General features: G+C 41.1%; 1 long non-coding RNA gene across 1 annotated transcript in view; it reads right to left on the bottom strand.

Moving 5' to 3' along the window:
* LOC139004981 (uncharacterized) overlaps positions 1-13721 on the bottom strand; it is a 109311-nt gene that overhangs the window by 75270 nt on the left and 20320 nt on the right. The window lies entirely within an intron of this gene.

Here is a 13721-nt window from a genome sequence, read left to right as displayed (position 1 = left end):
TAAAAGTCCATTTAATATTTTGCAAAAAATATATAATAATTTAAAAATTACAGCAACAAAGACAATAATCAGTTATATGGTTACTTAATAGTTTATTAATGGAGTACTATTTAGCTCTTTTATTTTATAACTAGAGGCCCGGTGCACAAAAATTTGTGCACTCGGGGGGGTGGGGAGGGAGGTCCCCCAGCCCGGCCTGTGCCCTATCGCAATCTGGGACCCCTCGGGAGATAACAACCTGCTGGCTTAGGCCTGCTCCTGGGTGGCAGAGGGCAGGCCCAATCCTGAAGTGCAGCCCCTGGTCAGGCTCAGAGCAGGGTCAATTGGGGAGTTGGGGCGCCGCCCCGTAATGCACAGAGCAGGGCGGATCGGGAGGTTGCGATGCCACCATCAGTCACGCTCAGGGTAGAGCCAATTGGGGAGTTGGGGCACCGCCCCCTGTCACACTCAAGGCAGGGTCAATGGGGAGGTTGCGGCGCCACCCCCAGTCACGCACAGAGCCGGGCCGATCAGGGGGTTGGGGTGCTGCCCCCTGTCACTCACAGAGCAGGGCCAATCAGGGGGGTTGGGGCTCCGTACCCTGTCATACACAGAGCAGGGTCGATCAGCGGGTTGGGGAGCTCCCCCCTGTCATGCACAGAGCAGGGCCGATAGGGGAGTTGGGCCACCGCCCCATCACACACAGAGCAGGGTGGATCAGGGGCTTGGGGCACTGCACCCTATCAAACTCAGGGCAGGGTCAATGGGGAGGTTATGGCTCTACCCTGTCACACACAGAGCAAGGCCCATGGAGGGGGGTTGGGGCGCCACCCTCTATCACCCACAGAGCAGGGCCTATCAGGGGGTTGGGGTGCCGCCACTGTCATACTCGGGGCAGGGCCGATGGAGAGGTTATGGCTCTACCCTGTCACACACAGAGCAGGGTCGATCAGGGGGTTGGTGTGCCGCACCCTGTCAAACACAGAGCCGCAGGGCAATCAGAGGATTGGGGAGCTCCCTCCTATTAGGCACAGAGCAGGGCTGATCAGGGGGTTGGGGCGCATTCCCCTGTCACAAACAGAGCAGGGCGGATAGGGAGGTTGTGGCCCCGCCCCCTGTAACACACAGAGCCACAAGGACATCAGGGGGTTTGGTCGCTGCCCCCTGTCACGCTGATCCCGGTGCCGGGAGCCTCACTGCTCCGCTGATCCCGGTGCCGGGAGGCATATTACCCTTTTACTATATAGAATAGAGGCCTGGTGCAGGGGTAGGGGCTGGCTGGTTTGTCCTGAAGGGTGTCCTGGATCATGGTGGGGGTCCCCACTGGGGTGCCTGGCCAGTCTGGGTGAGGGGCTGAGGGCTGTTTTCCGGAAGCGGGTGACTGAAGCTCCTAACAGCTCATTGTTTTCTTTTTTTTTTATTCTGGGCCAGCTTTAGCTCTGAGGCCTCGCTGCTGAAAACATCGATACAATGTTGCGGTCTGGCTGGCTTTCAGTTTGGCTGGTTTCTGGGGTTTTGTTTAGCTTCTTATTTGCAACGTAGTACATAGTTGCTTAGACTTGCAGCTGAGAGGCTGGCAAGTTAGGCGGGGGAATGTTGGAGTCCATAGTCACTGAAGCAAGCAAGCCTCTCTGTTTGCTTCAGTGCCTGGCTGCTGGCCGCCATCTTGGCTGACAGTTAATTTGCATAAGGATATGCTGATTAGCCAATGGGAAGGGTAGCGGTCTCTTTTATTAGTGTAGATGCTATAGAACTTACTTATAGTTGTCATTAATTTTTCATGAAGAATCAGTTTAGTGTAATTTTACTACCACTTACTATTGAATATAAAATTTTTAGAAAGATAATTTAGATAAAAATTCTAAACTTTCTAATTTTAATCAAAGTACATTAAAATGTTATTTTCATCACTAAGAAAATAATATTTTGAATGATGAGATATAAAATGCTCTATTTAACTAGCAGCAACAAAATAAATCATTGTTGAAAGATTATAACCTATTAGATCATATCAAGGGAAAATTATGTAATGCATAAAAAGATGAAGTATTTTCAGAATCTGTGTTTTCTTAAAATTTGTATACAATTATTTATGCTTTCTCAAAATAAAATAATTTTTATGTGGATAGATCTCAATAGCAGATATCAAATTAGGCTACAAAGCCATTGTAATCAAAACAGCTAGTACTGGCATAAGAAAAGGCATATAGATCAATGGAAAAGAACAGAGAACCCAAAAGTCAACCCATGCTTATATGGTGAATTAATATTTGACAAAAAAAGGTAAAAGGTAAATAAATCTCTTCAATAGATAGTCTTAGGAAAAATTGGACAGGTACATGAAAAAAACTTACACCATACACAAGAATAAATTCAAAATAGACAAAAGACTTAAATTTAAGTTACAAAAACATAAAAATCGTAGTTGAAAACATAGGCAGTAAAATCTCAGACATTTTTCAAAATAACATTTTTGTCATTATGTCTCTTAGAGCAAGGGAAATAAGGAGGGGAGTGGGGGTGGATAAACAAATGGGACTATATCAAACTAAAAAGCTTCTGCACAGCAAAAGAAACCATCAACAAAATGAAAAGGAAACCCACTGTATAGGAAAACATATTTGCCAATACATCTGATAAGAGGTTAATCTCAAAGTATATAAAGAACTGATACAGCTCAACACCAAGAAGACAAACAATCCAATTAAAAAATGGGCAGCCATGGCTGGTTTGGCTCAGTGGATAGAGTGTTGGACTGTGAACTCAAGGGTCCGGGTTTTGATTCCAGTGAAGGGCATATGCCCAGGTTGTGGGCTCGACTCTCAGTGGGAGGCACGCAGGAGGCAGCCAATCAATGATTTTCATCATTGACAATACTGTCTCACTCTCCCTCTCCTTTCCTCTTTGAAATCAATAAAAATATATTCAAAAAAAAAATGGGCAAAGGACCCAAATAGACACCTCTCCAAATAGGACATACAGCTAGCCAATAGACATATGAAAAGATCCTCAATGTCACTACTCATCAGAGATGCAAATTAAAACCACAATGAGATATCACCTTACATCTGCCATAATGGCTATGGTCAGTAAATCAACAAACAACAAGTGCTGGCGAGGATGTGGAGAAAAAGGAACCTTAGTGCACTGTTGGTGAAAATGCAGATTGGTGCAGCCTCTATGGAGTTTGCTCAAAAAAATTAAAAATAGAATTGCCTTTTGACCCAGTGATGCCACTTTTCAGAATGTATCCTAAGAGTCCCAAAACATCAATTAAAAATAATATATACACCCTATGTTCATAGCAGCATTATTTACAACTAGAAGCCTGGTGCATGAATTCGTGCATGGGCCGACCTGGGGGAGGGGTTGCAGGTGGTTGGCCGGCTGGCCCTGCCCCCTGGTTGAGTTTGATTTATTTTTCTCCAAGTGCTTTGATCTACTGATAGTATGAAGTGCCATGGAATATCTCAACAAATATTGACACTATATGAATGTGTACAACACAAATATCAATGGGTCTGTAAACCTCCATATGTGAGTTGCCAAGAAGCCCTCAGAGAAAGAATTTAGTCCTTATAAGACTCAGTCTTTACAGAGACAGACCTAATTCTGAGCTTTGGCTTTCTCCTATAAGCTAGGAAAGTTTACTTAAATTTTCCAGATTCTTGGTAGTTTAACTCTTCTGTAAATATGAATAATGATCTCTGGTATTGGTAGACCTATTAAATGATGAAAGAAATGGAAAGTTCTTAGCACAGGGCCTCAGGCACTCAATAAATTTGAATTACCTTTCTTAACATCTGGGTTTCAGATTGCTGGTTCTTTAAAAAAAAAAAAAAACTTCCACATTTAGGGTACTCTTAGCTATCTCATTATATTTAGTCATTGTGCCAGATTTATTGTTTTTCTTGATTTTTCAAATATTATGCAATATAACCATGATTTAGAATTCTGACATCTAGGCATAAATTGATGGTTCTGTGGCAATCACTAATAGTTAAGGAGTGCTTTGCATGAACACCTTTCACAACATTTGTATTTTCATTTATCATCACACATGTTTAAATAAGAATGAAGTTTCACCATTAAATGTCCTTGGTCGTAATATCATTTTGTGCGTGTCTTGTGGAACATTAAAAATGGTAGTAACAATAAAATTTTGCTCATCTTACTTGTGAATTTTAAAACAGTATATCCACTTTGACTCCAATTAGCCAAAATATTTCCTCAATGTGTCTCTTAAATTTGTTCATTTAACTATTATATGTTTGCATTATCAGTCCGATTTTCTTCTCTCTAAAATGGTACATTTGATGAACTAGAATAATTAAAAGTGGTGACAAATTATTATTTCCATTATGTGATATTTTCAAAGCTTTTAAAATTAACTGTTTATGTAAGTGGTATTAGAGGCAGTGAACTATGAGTTTTTATTCTAATTTTAATATTTATTACATGCACAGGAGACTGAGAATTGTTATAAAAGCCACATAATAAGTTACCGATAGAACATGATGTCTTAATTAGCCTAGAGATTTAAAAAACTCAGTCAGCAGTTGACTTTTGTAACAACTCTAAATCCAGTTTAAAAATAAAGTGAGTGAGAAAGCTGCACACACACATACAGGGAGAGAAAGAGAGAGAAATAGACTTTATTGCCAATATTACTCTTGATATGGTTTGATATATAGTTACTATTTTTATTTTTTGGAACTGTTTTTCTGGTTCACTTTTTCTCATTCAGATATTTCACATATTGCACATGAAGTGATGTGAGAAAGAGCATTTTTTCAAGTAGATAAGATAATAAATATCAACCACTCAACATTAAAAAAAACAAAAGTTAAAAAAAGACACTAATATATTTTTAAGTTAATCAATATATTTGCTACTATAATTTAACTGTCTTTCCATTTTATATTTGTTTGGAAGTAAAAGCTGTTGTGAAAAAAATAAATATATATAGATTTAAGTATAATATAGATGTAGTACATCATAAAAGAAAGGAAAGAACAATTCATGTTATGTTTCATTTTATTTAAATTGATAAAAATTTAAAAGTGAAGTAGATATTTAGTGAGAAAGTAGCTGAATATTCACCATATTCAAAACTTATTTAAGGCAATACAATTTCACTGTTGATTGTTCCATCTGATATATATTCTAGTTTGCAAATTATACTTTTTAATATAGGTTTTGAAAACCTATGTAGGATTATTTTAAGTATGTTAAATAGTTGTTGGAGATATTTTAATTTGTTTTCCAAATCTAGTAACTTATTTGATGTTCATAATTAAACAAAATATGTAGAGATACCCAGAGATCATTATAAAGGAATACCAGATTTTGTTATGTAGATGAATAAGGAAAACCTACTTGAAGGTTCTAGTCTAGAAAATTGATTAAACAGAACTAAAAAGGCAGAGGAATTATTATTGGCCAATAGAGCCCTCAGTGGGCTAATATTCTTAATCAACATCAGATGTCATACATCATGAAATTTTCATAGCACTTTGAGAGCCTGCTGGGGAAATTATTGTATATTTCCCAACAGTTAACTAGCTTTACTTTATTGCCCTCAGCTGTGCAACACTTTTATCTCTTGTCCCTTCCTCCATCTTTTCAATATCACATATATTCACAAAATTTCTTTGATTTTATAGTCCTGAAATTTACAGAAGCCCCCCGAGAAAACTTCAGTGGAAAAACTATGGATTAGGAATTTTAATCACTCTTATTCTGTGTTTATGTGTAATGTGTATAAGTTCTGGAAATAATACATTTTTAAAGAAAAATTGAGCAGCATCAGAACATGGAGAGAGAAGAGGTATTTGCATTTGAATGTGTTTATGAAGGGCTTTTTTAGTCAGGGTGTTCAGGAAATGGTTTTTTAGAATGAGATATTTGAGCAGAGGCTTGAAAATGCTTAGTAAAAAGCTATAAGAAAGTTGGAGGAAAATGTTCTAGTCAAAGTAAATAGTATGTTAAAGAATTTGGAAGTAGAAATTAGCATAGTGTACTAAAAAAACTAATTGGACAAGAATGAGCACCATAGAAAAATTAGTTGAAGAGGTAGGCAAGGGCCAGACCATATAGACAATTATATTCGATAGTAAGGAGTCTGGCCTTTATTCCAGTATTACAGAAAACTGTTTTTGGAATTCTGCTCAATTGAATGTATCATATGATTTATATTAGCAGAGACTACTCTGGATGCTACAATGATAGGCTGTGGCTAAGAGGGGCCAGGGTTAAAAAACGGACACTCTAGTAGTCCATTATCATGTTGTAGGATCTAAAGATAATTGTGTATTTTACTCCCATGTACAGAGAAAAGGGACAGTTATTGAAAGAGATTAGAGACTAAAACAGGATTTGTTTGGAGATTTGTTGTTGCTGTTGTTTTGTTTAGTTTGGGATGGGAATATGTGTGTGAGAAATTGAAATGATCCTAGAGAGGTAGCAAATCAATACTTGAATAGTAAGAAGAAACAAGTGGAATCAGCAAAACAGGAGAAGATATTATGCAGAAGTGAAAAGCTGATTTTGAAGTAGGATTAAAAACAATTGATCCCAAAAATAAGGTGAAAAGTGTGAATACAGAAACCTAGATAACATTAAACTTGATGGTAGGTATTTGAGGTAGTTCTCTTCAAATTGTTTCTATATTTCAGGAGAATCAGAAAAGACATCCTCAGGTGAGAATGTGGAGAAGGTAGTAGGAGTTTTACAAGAAGATGAGGAGATGCCTTCTGGCTTTTTCAGAGAATGAAATATAAAACTGATAAAAATATACAATAGATTGCATGCTTGGCTTTTAGATCCTATCTAAGATTATAAAGTGGAGGCTATATGTGTTTCTTTAAGCCTTGTCCAATGACAAGGTTAATATAAACAGAGTAAAGTGGTGTTTCCAGGTGAGCACCTAAAAGGGAGAGATCTATGCAAGATTATGCTGTGACTAGAGGCCTGGTGCACAAAATTTGTGCACGGGTGGGGTCCTTAGGCCTGGCCGGCGATCAGGGCTGATGGGGCCAGGTCAATCAGGGCTGGGCCAGAGAGGAGGCGACCAGGCTGGGTGTGGAAGGAACAGATGCTGGGTGCTCACGCAACCATCGGCGCTCTGCTCTGCAACAACATAGTTCTCCGCCTCCCCACCTCCTCCTTCCCTCACCACAGCAGGCAGGCAGCAGGCTGATGGAGCCTGCCGGCCAGGGGGAGGGACAGGGCACAGGAGGTTGGCTGCCAGCCCTGAGGAGGGAGTGGACCCTCAGCACCCCCTGGGAAAGGGGCTGCATCCACTGCCACGCACCCCTGGTTCCCCTTCCCAGCCCAGGGGCCGGGGGAGGAACTGTGGGAGGTTGGCCAGATGGGGCTGGGGGAGGTTGGCTGTGGTGGTGCACTGACCACCAGGGGGCAGCTTCTGCATTGAACGTCTGCCCCCTGGTGGTCAGTGTGCATCATAGCAACCAGTCGTTCCAGTTGTTCTGGTCACTTAGGCTTTTATATATATATAGATTAACTAGAATATGTTGCAGAAGCAAACAATTCCAAAATCTCAGACTTAATACAAATTAGTTCTCAATGATGTTGCATATCAACTACTCTCAATAGCCATATAGCTACCCAAGAATACAGGTGTTGTCTTTGGCTGCACTATTTGGGGATTCAGCCTTCTCTTCCACAACAGCTGGGAAAAAGAACCAGTAGAAGAGCCCACACTGGCCTGAAATGCTTCAGTAGGGAAATCATACATGTCATTTCTATTGCAGCCCATTAACCAGAACAATTTATATGTCCAGCCCAATTACAAGACCACTGAGAAGTACAATAATCATGTTCTCACAAAAAGAAGAAAACCAAGTATTGGAGAGCACTGACAACCACAGCAAGTGAGAGTATATACAAGTAAGCAGGTCTCTGTGATAAATAAGGAAAGGATTAAGGACAGGATGACAATTATGGACAATGAAAAAATGGTATGGTCAATATGTTGGCATTTCTCAAAGGGACGGAACAATGTATGTAGCAATAAGGTAGCCAATTGACATAGAAAATAACATATCTGAAATTCCATACATTGGAGGTGGTGTAATTATGTTAAAACAGTTCTAAGAATTTACTTTTTCAAAATTTCTCTTCCTCACTTACTAGCTTTGTGGTCTTAGCCAAATTATTTATCAATTCTATGTGTACTTATCTACCTGTAAGTTGAGAATTCAAAGCATTTTTCTCATATGGTTGTTGTGAAGATCAGGTGTGGTAACAAACACAAAAAGTTGTTATATTTTATTATCTATACTAATAACAGAGGAATATGCAAATTGTCTGGGATACCATCACAGTAACAGTAACTACCAAGCAGCAGGCTGCATGGGGTGACCAGGCTGGCAGGGGGTTAGTGAGGGATGACCAAATGACTGAACAGCAGGCTGTGTGTGACAACAAGGCTGGCAGGGGGTTAGTGAGGGACAACCAAACGACCCAACAGCAGGCTGTATGGGGTGACTAGGCTGGCAGGGGGGTCAGTAAGAGGTGACCAGGCCAGTGGGGGGGGGCAATTAGGGATGGCCAGGCTGGCAGAGGGGGGTACTTGGGGGCGACCAGACCAACAGGGGGGCCAGTAAGGGATGACTAGGCCAGCAGGGGGGAGCAATTGGGGGCCATCAGGCCAGCAGGCAGAGGCAGTTAGGAGTGATCAGACTGGCAGGGGGGGCAGTTAGGGGCAATCAGGCAGGCAGGCAGGTGAACAGTTAGGAGCCAGCGGTCCCGGATTGTGAGAGGGATGTCCAACTGTCTAAACCAGCAGTTGGACATCCCCTGAGGGGTCCTGGATTGGAGAGGGTGCAGGCTGGGCTGAGGGAACCCCGCCCCCACCCGCCAAGCACAAATTTCATGCACTAGTGTAATATACAATTAAAAGTAAAATTCATTAATATTACTGGGGATGAAATGATAAAAAAAAACCTTAGTATATATAGATAAGCTTTGACTAAAGACAAAAGAAATGCTGGAAAGCTGGAGAAATTGCTTTAGAATACCCCTTTTAAAAAAGAGTTCTACTTTGCTTGAATGTCTTTTAATTAAACACACATCGTTCTCTAGATAGCCAAGGAATTTATACAACATTCTCAAATGGAATCAAATAAAGTCATTAAAGGACAATATTGAATATTTCACAAGTATATTATGTCATTATTTTATTGAAAAAATATATATGTGGAGAATCAGGTTCAGGAAATAAAACGTGAGGAAAAATAAATGCCAATGTTATGTAGAGATCAGCATTGTTGGTTAATTTTTTTAGACATTTTTAATTTGTAATTCTTCTGTGTTTCCAGGAATATTCTGGCCTTGTTTCTGTGTTCAAGTCCATTCCTTCTCTATATCTTACAAAAGACACTGTGACTCTATCTTTGGAACTACACTGCTTACAAACAAATAATTTAAAAACATTGATCTAAATTCTACTGCATTAATGTTTTGGTATACACGCAAAACTACATGGTGTCTTAACTCAAAGAATTTAAAATATACTTTTGAATGCTAGGCATAAGTTTAAAAAAGATTAAATATATCAAACTTTATATCTATCCTATATAATAAAAGGCTAATATGAAAATAGACTGAATGGTGGAACAACCGAACAACCGGTAGCTATGAAGTGCGCTGACCACTGGGGCGTGTGAGGAACATGGCAGACATAAGCCTCAGCAGGATGGTGGAGAAGGTGAGCAGGAGCTCCAGACCAAGGTGGGGTGCTGGTTGCTGTCATTGGGGTGAGCCTTTGGTAGTTACTGAAAATTCTTTGCTCCCACACTCTGTGGTCCCACCCAGTGCTTATACCTGCTGCCGGTGCTGACCCCCGGCCCTGATCGTCCTCAGGGCTTCTCCATCTCCCCCTGCTCCTGAGGGGTGATCAGGGCAGCAGCCACCACTCACACCCACTGCTAGCTCTGGCTCCAATTGCTCTGTGCTGTCAGCGGATGTGAGCAGGGCCAGCGCCATCAGCACGTGGGAGTGGCGGCTGTGGGGGGAGCGGGGCTGCTGGCAGACAGGGAACTGGGGGCCATGGAGGGAGGGGTGAGGCAGGGTGCTGAGTATGGGCCAAGACCCGCCCCTGTGCCCACAGCAGCCTCACTCGCAGTCCACAATTCCTTTCAAGGTGCACGAATTCATGCACTGGACCCCTAGTGTGTGCATGTGTGTGTGTGTGTGTGTGTGTGTGTGTGTGTGTGTATATATATGTAATATGCAAATGAGGACAGGACTCCATAAGGGTCACAACCAGCTCAGGAGGAGGAGCCTGGCCTGACCCTGAGCCTGAGAGAACAACACACAGGTGTGGTCTGGAGCCTGAGAGATCAACACACAGGGGTGCCTGCTCCAAGCCTCCGAAGTGCAGCTGGGGGCATGCTCACAGTGGACACGTGCGCGCGCACACACACACACACACACACGGCGCCTGCTCTGAGCCTCCATGACGTGGCTGGGGGAAGGCCCCCAGTGGACACACACGCACATGGGGTGCCTGCTCCGAGCCTCCATGGCACAGCTGGGGGAAGGTCCCCAGCAGACACACACACACACACACACACACACACACGGGGCACCTGCTCCGAGCCTCTGCGGCCAGACGGGTAGCAGACCTAAGCCATCAGTAGGACATCTCCTGAGGGTTCCCGAACTGTGAGAGGGGGCAGGCTGAGTTAAGGGACCCCCAACCCCCCAGTGCATGAATTTTGTGTACCAGGCCTCTAGTAATTGAATAAATAATAAAAGACAAAATGAGTAAGATTCGTTATTTTATGACATCTAAAATTCACTCTGGACTGACATGGTCTGTGAAGAAGTTTTCTAGGGGAAAGATTTGAGGTGATATCTGAAAAAAAAAAAAAGGCAGAATTACATGGATGAAAGAGGGTAAAATATGAGTTGGCATTCTAATATTCTTTCATCTAGTTCAATTCCACTCTCCATTCCTGGCTAGTTAGTAGTTTTGCAAATGAGTTGTTCTCTATTTCCTTGTCATGCTCTAGGCTGCAACTTGCTTCTTCCTTTTCCAATCACAGCCCTCTTTGTCTTTATTTCCTGGTTTAAAACTGAGAAGCACCTTGTTCTCAAAGGTAAATACCTATCAGAATGATGGCTGCACCTTAAAATGCTTCTGGGCATTGAAAAAATAAGTGTGTAGATACCTTTATAAAAATACTCATGAGCCAAAGTATACTGTAACTGGAAACTATTAACTAGAATTTTTCAAAGGCTTAATTAAAGAATTTAAATGCTAAAATATAGTAGCACTAGAGGCCCAGTGCACGAAATTCATGCACGGGTGGTGGGAGGGGGTCCCTCAGCCTGGCCTGCAACAATGCCAGTGTCCCGTGCCCCCCCCCGGCCGGCCTCTGGCCAGAGGCCCACCTGCCGGGGACCTAATTGCCTGAGGGCGGATCCAGCCATGCCACTCAGCCGCTGCTCCCCTCAGTGAGGCTGACAGGACCGGACACTCCAGCAGCAGGCTGAGGGGACTAGGCACCGCCATCTTGTGGCTATGGGTGCCGCCATCTTTGTGATGGAGTGATGGTTGATTTGCATATCACCCTTTTATTAGATAGGATTCTCTTAATCTGTATTTTGTCATTCAATCACAACTTTCGGTAATTCTTCTTTAGATCCCAGTTGTCTTCTTAAATCCTTATGTAGCTAGTTCTTGAAATCTAAAATAAATTATTATTTTCTTATACTTCTACATTAAATCTTTGTCAAAAAAAATATCTGAAACATCAACATAAACAGTGTTTATGGGGTTCAGGTTATCCAAGAATTATCTAGATTCTAAGAGAATATATTTCATCCTGTTTTGTATTTACTATTGACTAACTATCTCAGACTTAGAGAACCCACTGGTTAATTTATAGGTTTTTTTTGTTCAGTAGAGATGCAATTTGTGTCTAATGGAGCAAATAACCGTGGAAATACTAGTTTATAGCCTTGTGGAACATTAAGCATCTGCTTTTTAATCTAACCTAGCAATTTTGCCATCTTTTAAGAACTTTAGCTTCTCAAATGTTCTTTGATTCAGCAATTAATGTGTTGAAATACTTAATGTGTTTAATTTATATTTATTTGAGACATGATTTGATCTTCCTGTCAATTGTGTTAATTATATTTTAACACCTAAATTGACTTTGCAGGGTCCTTGATTCCTTTTTTTTGTACTCTCTAATTCTGAAACATTAATAGATTGTATAATAAAAGTCACTGTGCTTATTCCCTTAGGTTTAATTTTGGATATGAAATGAAATTTTTGGACTGGAACCCGGATTCTTTGTCCATCGGAGTCGAAGAATGAATGCACGAACAGAGGATAGCAATTGTGGAGATTTATTGAAGAACAAGTACAGACTCCCACGTGAGCAGAGGGAAAGAGTCCCACAGAATGGACTCCCACGTGAGGAGGGGGAAAGGGTCCCACCGACTTTCTGTTTCCATGGTTTATAAAGGCTGCAATTCCTGTGCCCTGATATCCCTCTGATTGGTCAATATTCCCTTTTGAATTGGTTACTATAGTGACTCCTGAGACTCTCCACCCTCATTGTCCTCCTATTCCCTCTGGGCTTTCTTCCTTCTTTTTTATTTTGTAAATATAGACCTTTCTTGGCTACTTCCAAAAAATAATAATAATACAAGAATAAACACTCTTTTGCATACTCACAACTTTAACCTACATTTGCCCACCCCTGATTAGATGTTTTGAGGTTTTTTGATTTATCTGTTAAGGCCAATTATTTGAGAAAAAGCCATGAGGTGAAAAAAAAAGAATAGAAAGTTTTTAAAAGCTCTCATAATAAAACTCTTTGCTTTTCTTGAATTTTATAAACATGAGCTGTATTGGTTCTCCATTTCTATCATTATCCCGTATCTTTATTTCCAGTGATTATGGTCACAATTTACCCTGATAGGTAACCTCACTAGCACCTTTTTCCACTCTGTGGTGAATGTCATGATGCCATGCTCAGATTTCTTTTCAGGAATGAAGAATGTGTTACCTCAACTGCTGAGAATGACGCTAGAATACTATCTATTAGTTTTCAGTTTTATTTGCGATGCCATAGCTAAAAAGGAGGCCTCTCTCCAGTCTGCCTTTCCAAAGTGACCCAAACTCAATGACTGACCAACCAGGAGCTTTAAAGGCCAAGCCATCTTAACTGAACTTTGAAGGACTATTCCACTTTCAGATCACTCAGAGAGATCAGCCAAGATCATGGTTGGAAAATGCATCACAACTAAACTTATTCTACCCAAGCCAGCTTCCCTTCTCTTCCTTTCATAGGTGTTGATTTCAATAGTACTTCCTAATAAATCTTCTGCAGAAGTTCCTAGTAGTCTTTCATCTCAGTTGGCTTCCAGAAGAACCCAACCTGTGACTGTAACAAAGACACAGTATATCTAAGATAAAGTTTATGTGAAGAATCATGATTGGAATTTTTATATATAAAGAACTAAATTAAGAATTAGTGCCTGGCCGGCATGGCTCAGTGGTTGAGCATTAACCTATGAATCAACGTCAGGGTTTGATTCCCAGTCAGGGCACATGCCCAGGTTGCAGGCTCAATCCCCTGTGCATGTAGGATGCAGATGATCAATGATTCTCTCTCCCTTCCTCTCTGAAATCAATAAAAATATATTTAAAAAATAATAATTATCTATATTTTTTAAAAATCAAACTTCTCCTCTTT

Source organism: Myotis yumanensis, unplaced genomic scaffold, assembly GCF_028538775.1.
Source record: "Myotis yumanensis isolate MYYU_CA2020_CCGP unplaced genomic scaffold, mMyoYum1.0.hap1 SCAF_3, whole genome shotgun sequence".
NCBI classification, from domain to species: domain Eukaryota; kingdom Metazoa; phylum Chordata; class Mammalia; order Chiroptera; family Vespertilionidae; genus Myotis; species Myotis yumanensis.
Note: the sequence above shows the minus strand (reverse complement) of the source record. Positions and strands in the feature narration are given on the sequence as shown.